This window comes from Polypterus senegalus, chromosome 7 (genome assembly GCF_016835505.1).
Source record: "Polypterus senegalus isolate Bchr_013 chromosome 7, ASM1683550v1, whole genome shotgun sequence".
Lineage (NCBI taxonomy): Eukaryota > Metazoa > Chordata > Cladistia > Polypteriformes > Polypteridae > Polypterus > Polypterus senegalus.
The window spans coordinates 112,944,165-112,964,331 of record NC_053160.1 but is presented as its reverse complement, the minus strand read 5'-3'; the positions used below and the strand labels follow the sequence as shown (position 1 = coordinate 112,964,331).

At 39.2% G+C, this 20,167-nt stretch overlaps 1 pseudogene; it reads right to left on the bottom strand.

The window, feature by feature from the left end:
- Positions 1–672: 672 nt before the first annotated feature.
- LOC120532060 lies at positions 673–19,075 on the bottom strand (annotated as a pseudogene).
- Positions 19,076–20,167: the final 1,092 nt, after the last annotated feature.

The window sequence follows — 20,167 nt, the reverse complement described above, 5'->3', positions numbered from 1 at the left end:
AACTGTTGTCTGCTTATGGTACGTCCAAGGTAGGCAAGCCATAGCTTTGTAATTCATGCTCTGAGTGACATTGCCAGCTTGATCTGTTCCATGACTGATTTGTTTGTCCTCCTGGCTGTACATGATATTGATAAAATACATCACCAGCAGCACATTTCAAATGCATCAATTCTTTCGACTGTCCTGTTTCCTTAATGTCCAGCTTTCACAGCCATAGGTGACCACAGGAAAGATCAAACTATGTGTGTGCTGTATCTTGGTTGGTAGGGAAATATCATTAGATTTGAAAACCTTGCCCAGTAATTAAATTGTCAACTTTCACTTTCGGCAAGGCCAGCATTTCTGAAGATAGCTTTAGCATATAAGTTGAACAATATCCATCCATCCATCCATTATCCAACCCGCTATATTCTAATTACAGGGTCACGGGGGTCTGCTGGAGCCAATCCCAGCCAACATAGGGCGCAAGACACGAAACAAACCCTGGGCAGGGCGCCAACCCACCGCAGAGTTGAATAATAACGGTGATAAAATATATTCCTTGTCTAACCCCACGTCTGACTTTAAACCACTGGGTGTTTCCATATTCAGTCTGTAGTATTGCTTCTTGATCTTCGCAGAGGTTTCTTATCAGGCTGATCAAATGGATTGGCACACCCATGGTCTTTAATATCATCCAAAGCTTTTGTTGAAAGCTTTGTGGTAGTCTATGAAGCATAAGTAGAGGCTTTTATGATATTCCCTGGCCCTTTCCATGATCCATCTAATATTGGCTATAATATCTTTAGTTCCTCTGCCTTTCCTGAAACACACTTGTTTTTCTGGCAGCTCCCTTATTACAATTGATTGTAATCATCGCTGTATGATCTTGAGTAGTTGCTGGCATGAGGTGCAATAGTCTAGTAGTTGCTGCAGTTAGTAGCATTAGCCTTTTTAGGTATGGGAATAAAGACTGATCTGGCCCAATCTTTTGGACACTTGCCAGTTTTCCATATCTGTTGGCATAACTTTGTAATAGCTTCCACAGTAGCTTCAGAAGGCTTAAGGAGATTTAAGGGAATGCTCTTGCATCCAGAAGCCTTGTTATTGGATATAAGTTTAATAGCAGCAATAACTTCATCCTTCAGAATGTCCAGTTCACAGTTGAAGGCAACAGTCACTTCATCCTGTATTGCTGCATTGTTCCGGTAGAGCTGCTGGGTGTATTCTTCCCATCTGTCCTTTATTTGTTCTGGTTCGGTAAGCTTGGTGGAAATTTTCACCTAATTTCTTTTATCTTCTTTTAGGCTGCTTTGAATTAGCCTTTGACGTGTTCCTTTTCCATTTCTGCTCATATTTTCTGGTAGTAAGCTGCTTTGTCTTTCCGAATGGCTCTGTTAAGTGTTTTGCTGATCTCGCTTATAGCTTGCCTTTCACTTCTGGCTTTGGCTGTTTGCCTTTCATCCACTATCTTCAATATTTCGACAGTTATCCATGGTTGTGATGGTTTTTTCTGTTTTCTGTTCAATATTTTCTGTGCTTCTTAATTGACCACTTTGATTATATCCATCCATAGCTCTTCTGGCTCTTTTTCATCTGTGTCTAACAGGGAAAAACAGATTATGTAGTGTGATGGTTGGAAAGAGTATTCAGTACATTTTCTCCCCCGGGTTGATAGAGGGCAGCCCCATTGGTTTCCAGCAGGGCCACCGGTAATGAGCATGGGAGCTCAACCCTGTTGGAACCTGTGGCCACCATCCGGGGGTCCATGGACCTTTCCAGGGCCTTATTTGGCCACAATTCCGTCACACCAGGAAGAAGCTCATTGGGTACTTGTAGTCCTTCCGGATGCCCTATAAGAAGGTTACCAGTCCCCACCATTCTGGAGTAGGAATCGGGAGAAAGACAATAAAGCCTGCGGGGTAGTGGAGGGAGAAGGACTGACAGCAAAAGGGACTGAATGGTGTTGTGTTGACAGGTATTTTGGGCACTTTAGATTGTAAATAAACATGTGTAGTGTGGCATCACCTGTCTCCTGCCTGTCTGTGCCCGGGTTGGCTTCTCAGTAGATTGTTCCAGAATGTTTGTGGGATGGTAGTCAAGTCGAACTTTGATATCATCTGCTCCTCCTTCTTCTTTCTTAGTCTGATTTTAATCTTGCACATCAAAAGTTCATGGTCAGTTCCTCATTCGGTTCCAGGTTTTGTCTTCACCAATATAATTGATGGAATTACATCTTTGACAAACACAGATGTAATCGATTTGGTTCCTGTGGATACTGTTCAGTGATGTCCATGTGTAAAACCTCCTTTTGTGATGTTGAAAGAAAGTGTTCATGATAGACAGCTGGTTTGTTGAGCAAAGTCCATAATTCATTCACCAGCCTCGTTTTGCTCTCCAAAGCCAAATATTTCAGCAATGTTCCCATGTTTTTCTTAGCCTACTTTAACGTTAAGATCCCCTATGAGAATAAGCAGATCATGTTGTGGCGTCTGGTGTATTTCTTATTGCACCTGGTCGTAGAACAAGTCAGCAGCTTCGTGTTCAGCATCTGTTGTTGGAGCATAAACTTGAATAATTGTAATGTTTATTGGCGATCCTTGTAGGCGTATTGAAATCACTTGGTCGCTGACTACACTCTGATTTAGGACAGTGCTGTATAGCCCCATCGGTTGAGAATGAATGCCGCACCATTTATTCATTGTGTGTTATAGCTGGAGAAGTAAATCCAGTGATCACCTGATTGAAAGTGTCCTGAATGTGTCCATTTGAGCTCAGTGATTCCCAGTAAGTCAAGTCTGATTCTGTCCATTTCGACTTTGATAATGTTAAGTTTGCCTTGATTCATTGTTTTGACATTCCTTGTTCTGAGTCTGATAATGTCTCTGCAACCTCTTATCTTCCCTGTTGTACAAGTAGCATTGGTTCCAGGACATCCTTGCGGCTTTTATCCTGGTGCATCACAATCCCTGTTTATACTTGGGTCGGCCATTGGTTCACCCCAGTATGTCATTGACTGCCTTTGGACCCAGGGGCGTATCTTCCAGCACTATATCGAAATTCTTTAGTTGTACTATCCATCATGTTTTCTTGGCAAGTACATATGGAAGTAGATTGCCAGGTCTTTCTTCCGCACAGTGATGTAGCATTCAGGAAACACTGAAAATTGACCTTATTGCCATTGTCAATCAATTGATTGATCATCTGCCTCCAATGGTGCAGTGCCCTGCTGCTGACGTTGTGCTGTGCACTTAGTATGGGCAACCTCAGTTGAATCCTGGCTGCCTTGTTTGAATCTTCTGGCAATATGCACTGCCGACAATATAGCTCTGAACCTCATTGGTGCACACAAGTTCTGCCAGCATATCAAGCTGTTACATGTATAAAAATGTTTAACAGTTTTATAGTATTTACTGTGTGGATATCTGTACATTCTCTAGGAGTTCTTGATTGTTGTCTCCAGGTATTTATTTTTCAGCTTTTTAAAGATGTTTAGTTCTAAACTGGCTTGGCATAGAAGTAAGTATGTGCACTTGTCCAAGAGTGCCTGTTAAGTATTGGTTCCTGTCTGGCACTTGATTCTTGGTACAGCTCACCAAAAGACTGAAAAATTTGATTTCCAAAATGTGTGAATGAAAATGTGTGTTTGTGTGTGTGCTATTTATCTTTTCATCTTGAAATTCTAATAGGTTTTTAATGTTTGCATATGGTTTTGTTCATATGATTTCTTAAAATGGCTATAAAGTATTAATTTAACACAATGAATAAAACAGCTTTTTTCTTAAATCAGTAAGTTAAATGCAGAGTCACTGCATGACTTACTGTTACAGTAACAGATCAAATTAATTTAAAGTTCATTTTAGCATTTCAGTACATAATACCAGTGGAGTTGATTTCCTTTCAGCAAACGCTGTGTGTTCAGACTTTTTACATTTACAGTGTTGTTGTTGGTGCCTTTTTAAATCAGTCAATTTGTTATTGAGTGACTAATGAATCTTTTTATGAAGTAATTTGATGTGACAATAGTGAATGACACAGTAGGTTTGAAAAACTTTTTCAGTTCAGGAACCACACATAACATCAGTTTAGTGTTCTACTGTTTTCAAACAAAACATAATAAAGGTGCTGTTGATAAGTTTTAACTGACTATTCATTAGCTGCTTTACATATTTTGTAAGAGACAGATAGCATAAATAGTTGGGGCACCGTCAGATGAACTCCTTATAAGTGAATGTTTGTCAAAAATCAAAAACATGCAATGAGTGCAGAACCTCTTCACAGATGTAGTTATTTTCTTAGGCTGTCAAAAATTGCTGCTGGTGCTGGTTGCAAAAGCCAATCCTAGAAAGTTAATGTTTAATGTTAAATTCAAACTAGATAGCCCCGGCCCCTGCCCACTTCGTTCGCCCATCCCTGGGTTTGGTTAACCAGATATACAATTTAAAGAGATTGTTTTTTTCATGGGAATTGTTACATACTCTTTTGATTCTATGTTGCATCACTTCTCCATGATCATAAATATACACCTGACCAAATTGTGTTTTCTTCGAAATTACACTTGTCGTAACTTTAATTGTTGCAGGACCATAGATTCTCATAACGTATGGTCCATTATTGTGTAAATCTATGTTTTGAGCATTGAAAGATGCGAACGTGAAAGATTATTGTAGACTCGGATATTTTGCATATAGTGTTTGTGGATTTCACTTTTACCAAACAACAAATCTTTTAATTCTCACAGAAACATCTCTTCTTTGGGAAGAAACACTACTTTTCCCTGATGGCAACACGAATTAGACGATCTACAAGTCTCTGACTTAAAATTGAAAGCCTTACAATATCTAAATACTTCTGACATATCACCCATGTCCGTATATTCGATCTCTTTTTGCTGTTCCGTTATTTCACAGAGTAATAATTTCCTTTTGTTTGTGCTAATGCGATCTTTACTTTCTTTTTTTTTTTGATACTTTCGAATTTTACGACTTTCATATTCTTTAACTTGCTCTGCATGTGTATTACGCTGTTTTTTTTGAGCCTTTCAAATTCCACTGCTTTCATAATCTCTAACCTGCTCTGCATGTGTATTGCTTCAACGTTTTTCGAACGTCTTTATGAAGTCTTTTATTTCTGAACCTGATAGGACCTTCTCAGAAAGACACTTTGATGTCCCATGAAAAATGAATGCAAAATATAACAATAATAATCTATGTGCAGATTGCATGCGTGTGTGTGCGCACGCGTGTGTCCGCTTGTGTATGTGTGTGGGTGTGTGTGCATGTGTTTGTATGCATGTGTGTGTGTCTGCTCATGTGTGTGTGTGTGTGCCCTCACGCATGCATGCATGTGTGTTCTTTTTTGCATTCTTTTCTCTCCAATGCATTTGGGTCTCTTTTCGACGCCCTGTTCTTTCTTCTTTGCTTAGTCATTGACGTGCCATCTAGAACGTATACATTTTTTTAAGAGCTGAGAGCACATGAAGTGTGTCTGCCAAAAGCATTCCAAAAACTGTGAGGTTAGAAGTCCTTGATCTTCTTTTAAATTAGTTATTCTCGCAAGCGTCAAAGTGTCTTTCCAAGAAGGTCACATCTCAACCTAAGATTTTTTTATATAATAGAGAGATAAGTATTTGCTTAATTTTGATAGAATATAATTTTTTCATAGTTACTTAGAATATGGTATAGCCCCTTAAACCCTATAAGTTAACATGAAATAGAACTTTCTTAGCTATATCTATAAAAAAGAGTCTTACTTAAGCAGTTAGGAAGTAGTCTTACTGCTAGTATGGACTGATAGATATGTTTGCAAATAGGTGATGGCATATAGTTTTCTGACAATGCTTAACGTGTTTAACATGCCTAAAGTATGACCGTATGACAAAACTTAGAGAAATGAAACAAGATAAAGGATAAATTTGTGATATTTTATATGCATTGTATCTGTTTTGGAAAGTAATTTTCCAATAGAAATATTTTGAAACACAAGGTTAACTACTACAGCTATGCAGATGACATGTAGCTCTACATATCTATATTGCCTGATAACCCTTATGCTTTGGCTTCTCTGATTCAATACTTTACTTGTATTTCTGAATGGATGTGTTGTAACTTGCTCAAGGTAGATAAGGAAAAAACAGAAATCTTGGTAGTCATCAAAAATGGAAATAATAAGGGTATTAGAAATAGTCTTGATTCCTTAGCATTAAAAGTCAAGACAGAGGTAAAGTGTTTGGGTGTAATCATGAATTCTGACCTAAACTTTAAATCTCACATTAATTGGATTACTAGATCTGTATTTGTTTCACTTAAGTCTACAAAAGGTAGACCTCTTATAACACTGCAAGATTCAGAGACATTAATTCACACTTTTCTTTTTAGTCATTTAGATTACTGTAATGCATTTCTAACAGGACTATCTAAGAAAGATATCAATCGGTTGCAATTAGTTCAGAATGCAGCAGCAATCTTACCAAGAAAAAAGAAAATCTGAGCACATCTCTCAGTTTTGACATCAGTATACTGGTTAAGAATAATAATACATTTTATTTTTATAGCACCTTTCCCATGCTCAAAGAACTCACAGAAATTTGGAAAGAGCAACAGGAAATGTGTAACTTGGGATGGAAATAATGTCTGATATACAAAAGCTTGAAATAGAATAGATGACAATAAACCCAAATAAAATACACAAATATGAAAAAAACAGTTATAAAAGCTTTAATTTAAATATTTGGATTTCTGCATTTTTATAGCTCCATGTGTGATATTTTTGAACTTCAGATTATTTTGCAGTTACCCTTTACAGGCCAAGATGTTTACTCTGTGCTAGAGATATAATGGTTCATATGCTAAATCTATTCTTCACTCCCACTCCACATTCTTGGAGTAATTCCACACTTCATTCTTCTCTCTTGTTTTGTCTTCTCTCCTTTTTCCTCATCACTTTTCTTGACTTTTCATTTTATTGCTGAAGCATCATCTATGCATCACACTGCTCAGTTTAGTCCTTATTGCTGCAGGTACCATTAGAAAGCCTGTTTCCAATTACTGCAATTGTAGACACCAATAAGTACAGTATTATACTACCACTACCTTTGTTAATTGTCAGAAAAAGAAATAAAACAATATCATCTGTTGGCAAAAGCCGGGCTTTGTGAACAAAGTACACTACTATTTTAGTTAAGTTGTGGTCCTTTTCAAAAATATCCAACAATTTAAGGAATATTTTTTTCTGATTTAGTCAGAATATTCAGAATCATACTCATCTGTTAATGTCCACCCTTAATTATGAAAGCAAAATTGATCTACAGCAAGTAAACCTCATAGTAATCAAATATATAAACTTGACATGGAAAATCTGAGTAAATCCTTAGAAACCTAACATTAAAGTAACAATGAATCTGACTTATGCCCATCCATTATAAATATAAACAGTTTGTGAAACAAGGTGAAGCAAAGCTTGGTGATAACATATTTTTAATTCATTTGTAAATAAATGGGTTCTAATGAAAATTTTGATTAAAGCAAAAACTTGCAGCCACTAAGGTCCTCCATGACCAGAGCTGAGTACCCCTGATATGTGATATTCTCTCTTAACATGCTAAAAGGTTCTCCATAGTCCATCTCTGACTGGAAAAGCTCTCTGATGGTGGTGAGTGGGAGCTTGGTAGCTAATCTTAACAGTACATCAAATATAGCGGCTTGTGCCTTATCTACTCTCTATATATAAAATCCTAAGCCTACAAGTTCAACAGTGAAGTTTTTATGCCACGTTTTTTGTCATGCTTTAAATCAGGCTTATTTTAAAACCTACATATATATGCTTGGTATCATTCTTTTCACAATTTATCAAACTTTAATGTGATGTTGTTAGATTTTCAGATTCTTATTCTGTTTTTAAATTATAAACTAAAAAATATCAAGAACTCACATCTTGTGAGACAGGACTTTGTGCCAAAAGATTTAACCACGTCCAGGGCTAGAAATAAAACACAAAGAGTAGGACAGCTGCTGTACACACTTTTTAAAGTTTGAAGCACCGTACAAGATGCAGATCAAGCGGGACAGCAGCAGCAGCAAGCTAGCAGCTGATCCAGCAAAGAGGAGGTAAAAAAAAACTATTTGTTCCCCATTGTATCACCGTTTAACAGAGGGTTTTGGAGGAGCGACCGCATCTCCTTGGGGTGTGTTCACCCCACCTCTTCACAATGCCAGCGGCTGAGATGCAAAATGGCTGGTGAGTGAAGCGAGCAGGTGGGTTGGCGATCGAAGCAAGCAGGGGGAAACCCCCTAGTTTTGTATATATTTTCTTTTTGTACAAAGAAATTCAAATATCTCCTAGGTAAAGTATTGTTTTGGTGGAGGTATTTATATTTTTGTGTATGTACATATTTATTGTTTTTGTTTCTTTTTCATCTTGGGACTTGCAGTACTAACTGTAAATATTGTAGAGTTTCACTATTTTTGGGACATTGCTCCTTGAGTTTTATGGGTCAATTGCTTTGAGGACTCTGTAAAAAAACCTCATCTGATACTGTTTACATGCACCTGTTTGATGTGCAGTTCCATGTTTTTATGTGCCTCCCTATCTAACGCTTCTCAATTCTAATCCAAATTGGTCCCGAACTACAAGATACCCTGTGTGTAGTCTGGTGCCATCTGTTCTACTACATGGGTTGTTAAAGGGCTATGTTGGAATAGGCGAATTTGAGTGAATTGATGGATGGAAAATATATATTTTTTTAAATATGTCTGGCTGGTAGTCACTCTCTCCAGAGTGAGACTTTGTTTTGACTTGCAGCAATTTGAAATCAATTTTGATTTATTTTTAACAGTCTAGTTTTATGAAATATGTTAAAGAAAGAGAATGTGGCTGCCTGCACATTTTTTTATATTTCCAGTCAGGAAAAAATTTCAGTGTAGTTTGCTCAGCCTCAAGAATAAATTAATAAATTGTATGTGCTTGAATACTTTGCTCACAAAGTAAAAGTTTTGCTTACTCTAACCCAGACCTTAGAGGAAACATTGGTTTTGACTGTTCCTCCTTCTTCACAACATGGCTATTCACTACCTGGCAATGTAGCCTTATGAGCATGATGATTGTCAGCTGGGCAAACAGAATGTAATTTTTGATCATGGGCACAGAACACAGATTTGGATGAAAATGAGAACGTCCCATCTGGGAGTTCTTCAAGTGTGACAATAACAGTAGCAAGAGTAAGTGCATAGTCTATGACTATAACATGTTGAAAATGTATAAACCTAAAATATAAATATATAATTTATAAAAATAAAGTGATAGGTAATGTTGGTCAGCAAACATTAACTATGTAGTTACCGAAAGCTGCTCTTGTACTGTATGGTACAAAATACAAAGAAAAATCTAAATGTAAACAAAAAAAGATGAAAACACAAACAAATCCACCCATCCATCAACTTTCCTAACACACTTATTTGGGTCAGGGTAGAAGGGCAACTGAAGCTTCTGCCAGTATTCTTTGGGTGTAAGACAGGAACAACACCTCATCAGGATTCCATTCAATTATAAGGCAAACAGAGACACACCCACTTACACTAGGATTAATGTAACAACGACAATTCACCAACAAAAGAAAGTACTCTTGCAAAGCTATTTATTGTATGTTTTGGAGAGTTTTGTTTTTGACCCTTTTTCCACATATATGTATGCTAAAATAATAATGTGTGCAGCAAGGAACATTTAGCAATTAAACTGACTCTAGAGTGGTGTGAAGTGGTACCACTGGTTGGAAGGACCTGAACAACACTTCTTCATTTACTGTATATGGTAAACTCATAAACACTTGTTTGATAGTTTTCAGGTAATATAATACTATTTCAGGATTCACACTTAAGAATTTGTTAATCACAAGACATTCAACAGCCCTGATAGTAAAGGTCCAGTTGACCGCTAACAGCCAAAACAGTAGTCCATCAGCATCAGCCACCAGTGGTCCACTAGAATTTTGTAAATTAGCTTTTTGGAGGCCTGCTAATGGCAGCAGCTGGTGGTTCACATATTGTACAATTTTATGCAGATTTTTTGTCAATGCCTACAATGCCTACTGTACAAAATATCAAAAAGAAAGTAAAAGAGATAATTAATATGGGATAGTAAAAAAACAAGGACCAAATAAACCAGCGTTTAGTGTAAACACAATTAAAAGCCTACATTGCAAATGTTTTTCTGCATTTATTCTCTGCTATTATTGGGCCGCCATAGGTCCTCTTCAGTAGCTTCCTTTGTGGTGGTATTTATCCTGATTACCCCTGCCTTCACACAGATATTTGTTGTTATCTACTTCAGTGTATTAATGGGCATCATTGAAATAATAAAGACAGATTTATAATACATTGACTCTGGCATCTGTTGTAGATGGATTGATGCTTGTTAGTGGCTCTAAAAATCTATATACTGTGGATGATGCTTTTCAGGTTGCGGTCCTTGAAAAAGATTTTCTCTTCCACATCTGTTTAGTTAAAAAAACTGGCAACAACATTTGTCATTAGGCAGGGAATAATTTACCTCACTGGTTGTTTGACTATCCTGCCTCCTTCTAAAGACAGATATTGCCCCTGTTTAAAAACAACAGATATTAGCATGCATCTCTTAGAATGGCTGTTCAAATACCCAAAATTATATTGTACAATGTCTGACAAAGGTATTGTGAAATTACCAATTTGGAACTCCTGGTCCTGATAGAGTACGGAATCCATATCCTTCAGAGACTCCCCCATGTTGAGGGGGAGAGAAAAAGGAAGTTCTATATCAATATATACATTATTTGTAATTTGCAGGGTCTTTTCTATATTGTCCAGTCTTTTTATGATGTTAGAAAGCTTTCTGGTAAGTTCCTCCTGCATCTTCCTCATCACTGTGTTGGTTATTCTGAAGTAATCTGTAATGAAAAAAGGGATATATCAAAAATAAATAAAGTACAAGCAGATTGCTACTCTACTATCTGTTATGTGTAAACAATAGTTATTGTCAAGTGCACTCTGATTAAGCAAGTTCTGTTGAGATTCTATAGCAAACTGTTAAAGTCACATTACATAACTTAGCAATTATTATGACAGACTATGATTGACAATTATAGTAAGGTGCATTTCCATAGTGAATTTTTTTTCCAAAGTGAAATCATTTTATCTTTGTTCTGAGAATGGCTACATCAGTCACAAGCTATTTACCTGGTGTTCATGGTAGCACTATTGATTCCGGCCGTGAATGATATTATCCAAATGTCAAGTTTGCAGTGGTTTTTGTTATGCAAGTACATAAATAAAATTTCAAAATATTTTGACACAGCACATGAAAATGCTATATAATATGCATGCAAGCTTGCATGCGTCACTGTAGAATTACCTTCCAGGTGAACGGCTGTTCTTGGTGATGGGATCCATACAACACAACTTAAACCTCAAAAACAAAATGCAATACTGAGAGGGCAAATGTTTATTTCACTATATTATTGGTCTGTTCATTAAATACTGATATATAATTTATTTGAAGAAAGACATATTGGAGCAGCAGGCCACACAGAACTGATTGATTTCCAAATCATGAAAACAGTCCTTGAAAACAGGTACTGTACATATTAGCGTATTGTAAAGAGGCTGTCCTGTCAGTCGGACTGTACATTTGGTTGGGTCCTGTAAAAAAAGTGTATTTTAAATATGTTGATCTAACATCAGCATACGTATACATTTTCTTTTAAATGAATGATCAGGATGTTTACAGAGTATACTGAGCAAAGACTTAATACTTTCAGTATGAGGGGTGTCATGCCTATGGCCGAACGGGTGGGTAACGGCTGAAAGCAAGGCTACCAAAATGCATACTTGATATTTCCATAGAGATTATACCATTATTTTATCTTTTCATGTTTGTCCTGAGAATAGTTACATCAGTCATGATGGTAACACTATTTATTCTGCCCCAATTGAGAAAATTGTTAAAATGACAAGTTAACAGGTTTTGTGATGCTGTCTTTCTTATGCACTATCCAGGTAAAAATAAATAAGTAGAAAAATAAACATGTCACATGTTAACCATTTAGTACTTGACAGTTAAAACTGATAAGACGTCTCACTTTTATTAATTATTTTTTAGTTGTGGGATGCAGGCAGGGTGTCATCATCTTTATCACTTGATAAAAGTGCAGCATGGTACTTCTGATTTGGTGTAAAATAGGATTTTCTGATGAAAAAACAATATATCATAGATGATACACATGCTTCTAAAATATTTGTTGTGAGCATAAAGAAGCACGGGAAACATATGGGCACATCACAGGATATCAGTGGCTTCTCTGAGACTTTTGTTGTGTGGTACATTCAGGTTTGCCAAACGTCCATAAAAAAGATTCATAATTGAATCTTTGAATTGAATCTGAATTGAGTCTGTTAAAACATTTAATTGTCCATAAAATAAATAAATAAAATTGGAACTCTTCCACCTACCCATCCAATGCTTGTCGCCAGTTTAAAAACTCCACAGAGGAAATACAGCCCCCTCTCTGTCTGTTTTTGCAGATTTTGCAAGTTGGTGCAATTTAGGCCCCTTACCTGTTGTCAAAACAATTTGACTAGTTCACATCAGATTGAAACAAAAATATTAATACACTCTCATAGAAGGAACATATTGGCCTAAATAGCATAGATGTTTTGTTTTTATTCAAAGCAATTTACCAAAACTGTGACCAGATTATGTCCTTAGCTATTTTTCGGTTCATATTCACCTTAGGTACAATAGGATAAAATTTTGGCATAGGACTGCTTGTTTGGGAATAAACTAGCCTATGATCACATCAACATTTTGTCTTTTGACATTCAACTAATAAATGCTGCCAGTGGACCACCACAGGGTCAATGTTAACCCACTGGATAGTTACCATTAGCATTCTAGCAGCTACAAGCCACTGATGAGGAACTAACTACTGAGCGGCCAGCCACCAGCAGAAAATGTCTGTCAGCTTGCTGTTCTCGGTTTGCTGACAGATTGGGCGATAAGGTAAGAGGTAAGGTAGCTCAGACTTCTAAAATATGGGAATACTTTAAGCAAAAGCCAAATAGTGTATTCTTTGTAAATGTGAAATTGTGCATCATAGCAGCACAACAGTAATGCAAGAGCATGTAAACTGGAATCATTCTGAAGTTTTCTATGTTGAAGGTGCCAGCACATGGCAGAAAATATTGCTGTTTGAATGGAGAAGACAATAGAGAAATTTGCTTTCTTTCTCAAAAATGTATTGGCTATTGTATGTGATAATGCAGCTAATGCTGCAGCAACTGTGAGTATCTTAGATGAGAAGCATGAAATTGCTTTTCACTGTTATACTGACCATACACCATGCTTTAAAGGATTCTTAGATCAGTAAGACACTGGGACTGCAGGATGGTTTTTCAACTTTTTAAGAAGAGTGAGCTGACCAGCAGCAAGCTGAAAGCAAAACAGCAGTGCGAACACCAGCTCATAAATTGATACGAGCAGTAGCAGTTGGGTAAAACAGTTCTTACCATAGGATAAGAAGTTTCTTGAAGCAGAAATTGGCTGTGACCAAAACAGAGGTCACACAGCAAGGGAAGCATTTCTTGGAATTGAAAGCGATGAGTGGAACCTACTGGAGCATATTCGAAGGCCCTTTGAGCAAACCACCATGTTCCTTAGTGGGGAGTCTAAGGGCTCAATTATACTTCATGCTCAGAACACGTACCCGCACGCATCATGATTGCCACGCATTCCCAGCGTTCATTTGACGCATCCTCTGAGCAGGTCCTCAGAAATTAACACAACACGTGCGCGAGCTGCAGTACCAGCAAAAAGTCGGGGGCAAATGTGATAAAAGTTGGAATGTGTAGTCTGTTTGAACTTCTCCCACTTAGAAAACACTTCAGACACTTTCCTGCATGGACCTTGAGGCTCAGAAGCAGCTTCATCCCAAGAGTTATAAATGTACTCAATCGGTCCATCAAGTGCTCCTGGTAGAATTACTTGTACTTATAATTACAATTACCTCACTGTAAACTTGCACAACCTGAGCCACTTTGTGAACCATTATATGTAAGTGTATATGGTACTGATTTCATATTGTATATTTTTCATTTTTTTATCAAATTATTTTTTTTATATAATTTTATAGGAAAATAAGTTTATGGAGGGGTTGCATATTGAATCTTATTCTACTATACAATAACAATAAAGGAATTTAATTCAGTAGAAGAGAGCATGTATTTACAGATGATCATGACTGGCTTCTACGTTTTTCAAGATTTTCAAGAGCTATTCTCTTAGAGCTGTGTGCTGTTAGAATACTAGGATGTATATTTTATCATTTATATGATGAAATGCATTCAAATATGTCTCTTACGTTTTACAGATAAATTGTTAACTTCATTTAAATAATATATACTGTTATATAATAATAATATAAACCTGTTGGGGCACGGTGGCACAGAGGTAGCGATGAGCTGATGTCCCGTCCAAGGATTGTTTCTGTCTTGTGCTCTATGCTTGCTGGGGCTGATGAGTCTTTGGATGGATGGAATAATTAATCCTGTATAATGAAGATTTTTCAGTGTTCCTTAAAAGGTTTGAAGAATCAGAGATCTAAGCTTACAGCTGGTTTTACATTTATTATCGACAGTTATTGTGTGGTGATTGGTTACATGGAGAAAGAAAATGGAAGGACAGGAATTAGAGGTTGGTACATTTGACAGAGATAGTACTTCTGCAGTAAATTATTCCACCTAGGTTCGCAAATGTCACATAAGCACCTTGCATGAGACAGGATCAACCCTGGACGGGGTGCCAGCTCATTGCTACCACTGCGCCACCGTGCCCCCAAATGTTTATATCTGCTTTAATGCATTTCTTTATGAAAATGATATCAAGTATTCATCTTACATTTATCTTACAGTATTTTAAAAGGTGTAGAGAGCTGTAATATCATGAATGTAATGTATTCTGTGTAGTGATCACTGCCTGCGCTTTCCTGTTGGCATAAGAAAAAGCCCATATAGCAACCACACGTGATTAATGACTGGGTTGGGGAACACATAGAATATGAAGCATTTAACTTGCTACTTTCGTTACATTGGAATTTGAGAAACACTAGTTAATTAAATATCAATTTTAAGATGAAGTTTACAACATTCTACTTTAATGACATAATAAAGCATGAGATAAAATTGGAAATTTCAAGAATAAAGTTGACATTTTGACTTTAATCTGGACAAAGACCTTTTTTTCTTCTTCTCAGTCTATAATTAAAAATGTATTACTTGACCCCCCAAGAACTCTGTACAAAGCCATTTTAAAGACATATCATTAGAGTAAATGTACCAATCCACTTTCACGCCACATGTTGTGCCTTGCTCTTACACATTTACTCAGGTAGTTTTTTTTCTGGGGGGCAGGAAATAATATCAACAAGAAAGGTTTTGTTGTGGAGCTCAGATTTAACCTCTGTCATATGAGTGATTAAAACCGTGTGAATGAAATAGTTTTAAGTTGTATGAAAAAAAAATCCCTTGCCTGACATGACCCATTTAAATTGGAGGAGAAACTCATATTTCAAAAGGGAAACAAATGTTATTGATAACACTGTGCGCATTTTTGATTTTATGCACTGTGAGATGTGCCTGGGTCAGATGTGAGGAAAATGTTTATTTTATTTTTTTTATTTCAAAAGTCGAAAAAAGGTATTGCTGCTACCTTGGGTTCTGTTCAGCTAAAGGTTTTTTAAAAAAAAAAAATATATATATATATATATATATATATATATATATATATATATATATATATATATATATATATATATATATATATATATACTGCTCAAAAGAATTAAAGGAACACTTTGAAAACACATCAGATCTCAATGGGAAAAAGAAATCCTCCTGGATATCTATACTGATATAGACTGGGTAATGTGTTAGGAATGAAAGGATACCACATCGTTTGATGGAAATGAAAATGATCAACCTACATATCCCTGAATTCAAAGACGCCCCAAAAATCAGAGTGAAAAAATTATGTGGCAGGCTAGTCCATTTTGCCAAAATTTAATTGCAGCAACTCAAAATTGTACGCAGCACTTTGTATGGCCCCTGTGTTCTTGTATACATGCCTGACAACATCAGTGCATGCTTCTAATGAGATGACAGATGGTGTTGTGGGGGATCTCCTCCCAGATCTGGACCAGGGCATCACTGAGCTCCTGGACAGTCTCAGGTGCAACCTGGTGGCATTGGATGGACCAAAACATAATGTCCCAGAGGTGTTCTATTGGATTTAGGTCAGGAAAGTGTGGTGGCCAGTCAATGGTATCAATTCCTTCATCCTCCAGGAACTGCCTGCATACTCTCACCACATGAGGCCAGGAATTGTCGTGCACCAGGAGCCACTGTACCAGCATAGGGTCTGACAATGGGTCCAAGGATTTCATCCTGATACCTAATGGCAACCAAGGAGCCTTTGTCAAGCCTGTAGCGGTCTGTGTGACCCTTCATGGATATGCCTCCTCAGACAATCATTAACCCACCACCAAACTGCTCATGCTGAATGATGTTACAGGCAGCATAATGCTCTCCATGGCTTCTCCAGACCCTTTCACTTCTGTCACGTGCTCAGGGTGAACCTGCTGTCATCTGTAAAAAGCACAGGGCACCAGTGGTGAATTTGCCAATTCTGGTATTCTATGGCGAATGCCAATCGAGCTGCATGCTGCTGGGCAGTGAGCTCAGGGCCCATTAGAGGACATGGGGCCCTTGGGTCACCCTCATGAAGTCTTTCTGGTTGTTTGGTCAGAGACATTCACACCAGTGGCCTGCTGGAGGTCATTTTGTAGGGCTCTGGTAGTGCTCATCCTGTTCCTCCTTGCCCAAAGGAGCAGGTACTGGTCCTGCTGATGGGTTATGGACCTTCTATGGCCCTCTCCAGCTCTCCTAGAGTAACTGCTTGTCTTCTAGAATCTCCTCCATGCCCTTGAGACTGTGCAGGGAGACACAGCAAACCTTCTGGCAATGACATGTATTGATGTGCCATCCTGGAGAAGTTGGACTACCTGTGCAACCTCTGTAGGGTCCAGGTATCGCCTCATGCTACCAGTAGTGACACTGACTGTAGCCAAATGCAAAACTTGTAAAGAAACAGTCAGAAAAGATGAGGAGGGAAAAATGTCAGTGGCCTCCACCTGTTAAACCATTCCTGTTTTGGGGGTCATCTCATTGTTGCCCCTCTAGTGCATCTGTTGTTAATTTCATTAACACCACAGCAGCTGAAACAGATTAACAACCCCCTCTGCTACTTAACTGACAAGATTAATATCAGTTTCATTGACTTTATGCTATACTCTGATTAAAAAGTGTTCCTTTAATTATTTTGAGCAGTATATATATATATATATATATATATTGTAGACCCAGCCCGGACACAAACAGGCAGACATGTTGTTTTTCACCACCACATGTTTATTTTCTACAATATTTACAATTAAATGTCACTCAGACACAGTCCGTGCACAACACAAACACCCAACACACAGTCCTGGCCACTCAATGCCTTCTTCTCCGGGCCGCCTCCACATTCCTCTTGTGCCTCGTCCTTCTTCCACCCGACTCCAGCCCTGAATGAAGGGAGACGGCCCCTTTTATGCATGTCCCGGATGAGCTCCAGGTGTTTCCAACACTCCCCCGTTGGCCACGTCCCAGCGTGGCGGAAGTGCCGGCTGTTCTCCCGGCAGCTCACTGGGTGTCCTTTTTAATCTTCCCCCCAGCACTTCCGGGTGTGCTGAGGTAACAGGTCCCCAAGGCATTGGGGCGCCTCCTGGCGGTGACCACGGGCCCCTGCAGGGTGGGGCTTCCATACCCTCAACCCGTGGCCCCCAAAACAACCAGGACGGCGGCCCCCACGTGATCCAGGGTGGGTGCAGACCCACATCCGGTCCCTCACGGTGTCCCGGCCGGGTCGTTGTCCCTGGCGTCCCTGACAGTGCCCCACAGCCAGCGAAGACCACTCGGGAAGAGCGACACGTCCCGTGAGGGCAGCATACCCCCGAAGCGGGTCCTACTCCAGGACAGCTGGGTTCCGGTCCTGCTCTCCAAACAGGAATAGGGGTGGAGGCATGGCCTGAGCACCACCACTTGGTGCCCTCCTGTGCCTCGCACAGGTTGCGCTCCCCACTCTTACCAGCACCCCGGGGCCCCCTCATTCAGCACCCCCTCTGAGGCCTCCGCCCCCCTTTGTTCAGAGCCACTTGCTCCCTTGCAGCCTCCTCCAGCCGTGGTGGCACCCACACACCAGCGGAGAGATCTTTTGAAGAGACGGTCTGACTCCTGAGGGCAGGTCCCCGACGAAGTGGGTTCTACTGCTTGTCCGGGGTCCGTCCCTGTAACAAAGAGAAACAGAGGGGCAGAACCGCTGCCTGGGCACCCTTCCTGTGCCACGCACTGGCAGCATTCCCCCCTCCATTCGGTACCCCGGCACTTGCCTGTTCGGCACCCTCTCCGCGGGTTCCATGTCCCTCCTGGTGTTGGAACCGCCAGCACCGCCTGCACTCTTTTCCTCTCCACCGGCCCCAGGGATTCCCTCTGCCCCCGCAGAGGGCGGCCAGCACCCGTACGCGTGAACCCAGCATCGCATCCCAACCTATCGGAGGAACCGGCACTCAGCCTCCAATTCCTCCTGTCTCTGGGATGCCCTGACGGTCTGAATCCCCTTATGAAAAAGAAAGGGACTCCTTCCCTTCTGCGTCCCTATAGAGTGGCGCGAGACCACGGCCGACTCGGGGCGGAGGGCGCTGGGACCCGGGGCACTTAGCAGCCCGTGTCCAACCAGCGTCCTCACGGACTCCCCCCTCGGCGCGCGCACAGTCTCCTGCGCCGCACCTACTGTCGGAGGGCTGCTTACTTGAAGCTGATCTTGAGAGTCACAGCCGTGTTCAGCAGACCCTCCCTCATGCTGTACGGGGACGGCTGAACCTACCTTCCCCGCCGTGCACTTCCAGCTGGAGAATCCAGCGCCGCACCGTTGGATCGCCAATCGAAGCTCTTCTATGGACGCAACGGCCCCTTTTATGCATGTCCCAGGTGAGCTCCAGGTGTTTCTGACACTCCCCCGTTGGCCACGCCCCAGCATGGCGGAAGTGCCAGCTTTTCTCCCGGCAGCTCATTGGGTGTCCTTTTTATTCTTCCCCTCAGCACTTCCGGTTGTGTAAAAGTAAAACAATAAATAAACATTACTTGTTTTTAAATACATTAATTTGTGTTGATTTAAAATTTGTCTTTACCTGCTGTTTACTGACTGCTGAAAATGTCTGGCCCAACTGAAATTGTAATTGAAAAGCCGTGCCATACAGTGTTTTGAAATTCTAAGTGTTTAATGTCTCCTTTTTGATATTTAACTGTTAGACTTTTAATGGAGTAATCCAAAATTTGCATTATTTTGATGGACAAATTAGTCTTTATATTAGTCTATATATTAGACTAATCAAAAAAGAAAATTGCTAGACTAATTAATAAAAAAATACTTAGGTGCAGCCTTGACATGGTGTATATGTTGATCATGTTTATCTGAAATTGATATTGTCTTGATATGATGTCATTTTTAATGCCTTTATATTTTTTAATTTTTCTACTTTCTCTATATATACAGATATTCTTAAATTTATTTTATATAGAAATGTTGATTGTTCACTTTGTTCTTTTTAGAAGCTAATAGCCAAGAATCCACAGAGTTTAGTGTTGGGCTTTTATGATTCTACTTAAAAGTGCATTGTCTAAGCCATATTACTCAAATCTTAGCCTACTCTAATGGATTGATTTTCGGGTGTTCTGCGAATTAGTAGGACTTTTCTACCTACAGCATAGATGAAATTATCAAACCTCCAGGCTAAGACAGTATGTAACAACTCTGTAACACTCTATTGTGTTTTCTACTGATGCAGGATAATGAAGTCTATATACACAAATACACATTGTATTCAAATTAATTGCATAATCTCATGCTTTTTAAGAATATATATGGGGGTGGGTGTAATGGGCTGCAAAAATGCACTTTGCTTTAGGCAGCATTATTTAATGCGCCAACCCAGTCCCTGAATATTCATTTTTATTATTTCCATGGTACCTTTTCTCATTTCCCAACCTGCAATTGTGCAGATATTTTTGAGCAT